This window comes from Thalia democratica, chromosome 5, assembly GCF_965202585.1.
Source record: "Thalia democratica chromosome 5, ktThaDemo2.hap1.1, whole genome shotgun sequence".
Lineage (NCBI taxonomy): Eukaryota > Metazoa > Chordata > Thaliacea > Salpida > Salpidae > Thalia > Thalia democratica.
The window spans coordinates 921,636-927,681 of record NC_139169.1 but is presented as its reverse complement, the minus strand read 5'-3'; positions in this window follow the sequence as shown (position 1 = coordinate 927,681).

Below are 6,046 nucleotides of genomic sequence, written 5' to 3'. Positions count from 1 at the left end.
AATATTAAACTTAAAAATATTAAATAGCTAAATAACTAGATAATTTTTGATCCTAAAATGTTTTCTGTAGGTCAAAGTCAAATCTATATTACTAAAATTAATTAATAAAATATAATGTTGAAAATTACAGCAACCTTTAGATTAAGTACGCACTTTGAATTCAGTGCAAAAGTGCGATTCTATGATAAAAAATATGAGTAAATATAAAATAAGCTTCGAATGACGTCATAGGTTTTACCCGCAAACATAGCATTTTCATTACAATATATAAATAAATCGGTTTATATTTTCACCTATGTTTGAGCATCCCATTCTCTGAACTGTTTTAAGTCGTAAACTTGCGGCTAACAACAAAAAGATGTTTTTAATATTTTAGTACTATATTGTTTTTATCGTTCTGAGAAAATAAGTATAAACCCTATATGGTTAAGTTGTGCTATTGAACGTTTAAACAACGTTTATTTTTTTTTAAACATCGAATTAAAACATATGTCTCTTTTTTTGATGTAAGTATTTAATGACTTTTATTTAATATTATCATTTTAAAGACTTATTTTCTCGCAAAAATGTACTAAAATTGTCATTGAAATAAAAGTGTAAAAGAAACTAAGTAAAATGATATAAGTAAGCTTTCAATAATAAATACCTTGTTATTTGTTTAACCTAAGAGCAAAAACAAATTCTGTTAAAAAAAATCGTGTATAAATAAGTTTTGTTTATATAACTTATTGTTATTTCGAACTTAATGCTTCAATAAAGTTTAAAAAAATATAATGTCAAGTTTACTTACAAATTATAAAGTTATGTTTAATTTAGTTAGAGCTATTAAGTTTTAATATTGATAAAAAAAAAAAATTAACGTAGCTCAAGTTTGATTTTATTTTTATACAATCATTATTATTAAGTTAATTTGTTTGAATAAAACATGAAACTATTGAAAACAATAACTATGAGGAGTGCTTATAATAAAAAACAGTAAGTTAATGATTCGTATATTTAAGTTATTTTTTTACTTCAGCAATGTTAAATTATTAGCGAAGAAAAACTTAAACAGCACTCGTCAATTAGTTAACCATAACTTATTTAATTTTTTTTAATATTTAAATTCGCGCTTTACGGTTAACCAACATATTAACTCATAAAAACTTTTAAGTAAAATTTCATACTATTTGTAATTTTTTATACAAAACTAAAAAATGTTTTTCCGCAAAATGTTAAAAAATAAGTAAATTTCTAGATTTAAAATGTACTTTATGATGCTTCGAGCTAATATTTATTATATGGTAAAAAAACATAAGTAGCTTGTATTTATTTCTTTTTTAATACTTTATTTCCGATAACATACTTCAATATAACATGAAATCAAAACTTTTAATAACATTATAATGAAATTGTTTAAATATAGTTTTTGAACCATAACAGGGTGTTTTAAGAAACTAGTAAATAAGAAAAACTATTTAGTTCTGTTCTGAATATTTTTGTTAGTTAAGTACAAGTATGTCATTTTTTTAGAACTAAGTTTATTTAAAGTATTATAGTAGTAAAAACTATTTGTAGTAAAGTATGGTTTCATACTTGTAGCATATTCTCAATGTTATCTTCAAATTTAAATGTAGTGAAAAAAAATTATTAAAGAAGATTGTTTTATAAAAGAAGAAAATTGTTATATATGTGATGAATAAATTAAATTTTAAATATTTTTACAAAATAGTAACTTGAAATATTATTGTTTTAAACCATGTTTTACCACCACAAGTTTTAATAATATAATTAAAACCTTTTAACAATTAACTGATAATGTTATAACTGCGTGCATAAATGAATTTAATTATTTTTTGTAAGGCGAAGCTGCATTAAACCGAAACTATTTTTTTTTATTCAAAACGCTTTTCATGCATTAAGTAACATTGTTTTAAGTAACATTAAATTTTATAAAGTAGTAACACTGATACAAAATAAGTTTAATTAGCTTTTTAGAACTCACCTTCACAACTTTTTGAAATTTAACTGTAATTTTTTATTTCAAGTTAAAATTTTATTACAAAAGCACTAAGTTTAGATACTTAAAAATTTAATTAGCTTTTAAATTTAAAAGTTTTTATTTTTAAGACTTTAATCATAGCTTTTTTATATTAGGTTTTAAGTTTAGAGGACGTTCATATTTTTGCTTCAAGTTAATGTCGACTTATGTTTGCTTTAGATAGACCATTGATAAAGTCAATAACATATAGTAAACATTTTTTCTTTCTAGATAAAAAAAAACTTTTAAAGTATAAAAAATTGTGATTGTTTTACTTTCTTTTATTCATGACTTGTAGCATTTTTATTGGTTGATTTATATAAACGCAACAAGTAGTGTAATGATGCAGATATGAGAATTGTGATTGTTTTAATTTCTTTTAACCATGACATGTCGCATCAATGTTAAAGCTCTTTTATATTAGGATTTAAGTTTAGAGGATGTTGATATTTTTGCTTCAAGTTAATGTCGACTTATATTTGCTTTAGATAGGTAGACTATTGATAAAGTCAATAACATATAGTAAACATTTTTTCTTGCTAGAAAAAAAATTTGTTTATATAAAGAACTTTTAACAAAAAACATATCATGTCAAATTTTTTTAAGTTAAATGTATTTGCTAAAAATGAATAGCGCATATTATAACTGGTTAAAAAGATTTTAGATTAGCTTTTGCGAAAAATATGAAATTTAAAAAGTTACTGTCTTAAGTTACTTTTTAATAAATAAGTTAATATTTTAATTAAAGGTAATTCTAAAGGTTAATTATAGTTTACAAGGCCTGGTGTTCAATGTATCATACTATACTTATATACTTATACTTATATACCTATACTATACTATTATACTATACTTACGGGTTAGCTAGATGGGGATAATTATGGGTTCTAGTTGTAGAACATTATATTAAAATAGAAAGGCTTATTTCAGTAACAAACTACAAAACACAGAAGATAAATGCATAAAATTACAAACGATAAAGAAGAAGATAAAATTACAAACAATAAATAAACACAAGTATAAAGTTCAATATAAATAAACCCACACTTAACTTTATAATAACGAACTAGCATCATCTTATTAACAACATTTGAAATAATTTAAGTTATAAAACTCACAACGTACTTGGCTGCTGAATGCAATTGATTTCAAAATTTTGTCTGTTTTATATAGAAAGCAAAGTTCTTTTCTATTTTCTTACGTATGAACTTGTTTATTATTTGACAATAACTAATATTCATTTCAAAAGTTAAAAAACAAATAAAAACATAAGCATAACACATTATTTTCTATAGTCTAAAATAAAAGGCGATTTTATACCTCAATTTCCTAAATTAAATTAGGTTTTCATTTTTATTTTCAACATATAGAATTATCATCGCTTACTAGCTACATAATAAATACTTTTTATACTGATACTTGTATAACGATATTTAATATTTGAATTATTACCAGGTTTTGGTGGCAAAAAAAAAAAACACGATTTTTTCAAGTATAATAAAATAGTCCTTGGAACCTGGTAGTCACCAAAACCTGGTAGTAAATGAAACACTTAACTTCCGAATCTTTATTTAAATAAGCTCTTTACATTTAAGTAAATTGAGCAATCTTTTTTATTTAAGAAAAAACAAATATATACTGATATTTGTAAAAAGTTATAGAAGAATCGTAATTTAGTTTGATTATTACCAAACTTTTATTTCAATTTCTAGCTATTAAATATGGTTACCTTACATAGAAAAGTAAAATTATAGTCTTTATTTTTTAAACTAAGTACCCATATTCAAAAATACTTACCACAACTTTTAGTTTCAGCTAGTAAATATATACAGTAACAAAATATCTAGTTTCCAATCTATAGTAATAATATTTGAAATTAATTTATTTTCGCTTAAAACTAAACTTATTTGAAGTATTTTACTTAAAGCTTTAACCTAAGCAGGTTTAAAGCTTTACTTAGTTTTTAATAACTTAATATTGTTTTTTTTTAATAAAAATATAGTATTGCACAGTAATTGACTTTTTTTAAACATTTATTTTATGGTTTAAGTTTTAGATTATTTTGACTGAAAAAAATATTAATACAATTTATTAAAATTTTTTAGACAGTTTTTTTTTTTTATTGTTTCTATTACAGTTTTATAAACAGTTAAAAGAATACTTTTAAAAGATAAAAGTAAAGCTATAGTATTTGCGATACTGTATAAACTTTTAATTCCACTTAGAACATTGTAAAGGCATAAAATAAATGTTAATGATTTAGATTGAATATAAACTACTTAGACAAACTAACGGTGAAATGCAAAATAAAAGGACAAAAATTTACAGGTTATATATAGTTATGTACACTTTAATTAAAATAATATTTATAAACTTAGTATTTCGTCTATTTTTTAAAGGATTTTTTATTTTAACTGAAAAATTGTATTTATTCTAATATAATTTAAATATAATTAAAGTATTATCTAAATTATTGAATATGCAATCAATAAGTTATACTAACGTTAAATAGCGTTTTGAGATATGTTTTCAAGTTTAAATTAAGCAAATAAAAATTACTCGCATTTAACAGTTATTTATGCGATAAGATACGAATGACGTCATTAGTTACTAAACATTAACATTTGATTTGAACAGTATTATAATATCGAAACAACTTTTAAGTAAATATTATATTCTTTTTGAACATCAAAGTTTGCAAATTTTTAATGTCGTTTATTACGGCTAATAACAAAGGTATAATAAGTTTAGATGTTCAGTTAATTTAATGATTTTTGTGAAATTACGTTAGGTTCAAAAAAAAAACAAAATCCAATTTAAATTTGAGTAGTATCGGAAAGTAAAAAATTAAAAATATACAATATACTTGTCAAATATAGAATAACATTGCGAATTCCCACTATGAATGGTGAATATGAAAACTTAACAAGAACAAATATCTTTAATCAAAGAAATAGTTTCAATTTAAAACAGAATACTGAATATCATTGAAATGTGTTTATAAAAATTTTAAACATAAAACATTATTTTATCATCATATTATTGCAATGTATTTTGTCGCAAAGTGTGTTGATATTTATCGCGCTAAGTCATTTTAAGTAATTTAAAGTTGATACGTCCAACAAGATCAATGAAATTTTAAATATGAACACATTTTATGGAAGTTTGAATTTGTAAATCTTTAGGCAAGACATTTTTTAAGTATAAAAATAGTTTAGGACTAAAAATTCAAAAAGTCGATAGAATCTAGACATACAAAAAAAGAAGAATTGATGTTTTTTTTATGTGAAAAAACTATTATCATCAAATGATTTCAAACTCCACAAAGTATTCCAAAAATTTTAGGTTTTCATTAAACTTCCAAGCTCACTCAAAAATATTAATTAAAATAAAAAGTTTTGTTTGTTGCTAAAACCTTTGTAAGTTTTAACTTTACAAGTCTTAGTTTATTATAATCATGCGAGAATGGCTTAAATACCAAAACTGTACAAATGTAGTCAATAACAGTTTTAATATATTAACGAATTTTGTTTTTGTCTAATTATTAGCTAATACTATTAATACTTTAAAAAACTACTATATGCGCTTTAAATATGACTTTTGTGCAGTAGTTTACTTTTAAATATTTCAAGAAAATTTAAACTTAATTTAGTCTTATTCAGTTAATTCATTTTTAATTCACCCATTTTTTTGGTAAATATAAATATATTTTTCATATATTAACTGACAATTTAAAAAATTTTTTTTAATGTTCAAAGTTGTAAAATAGCTTTACTCAAAAGAATATTGCAAAAATTATTCAGTAGATCTTATTATTAACCAATTTGTTATTATTATTTCAATAACAGCTGTAAAAACAATCGGTAGAATGCAGTCGAATAGTTAAATTAAAACTACAGTCATTAAGATATTTTATATACTGTTAAGTTAACTTGAAAAACTATAAAACAAGAAAAAAAATTGTAGTTTAAATTGAATTTTTAATTATTAGAAAAGTTTATGGTAAAATACGAATAAAAACGACAA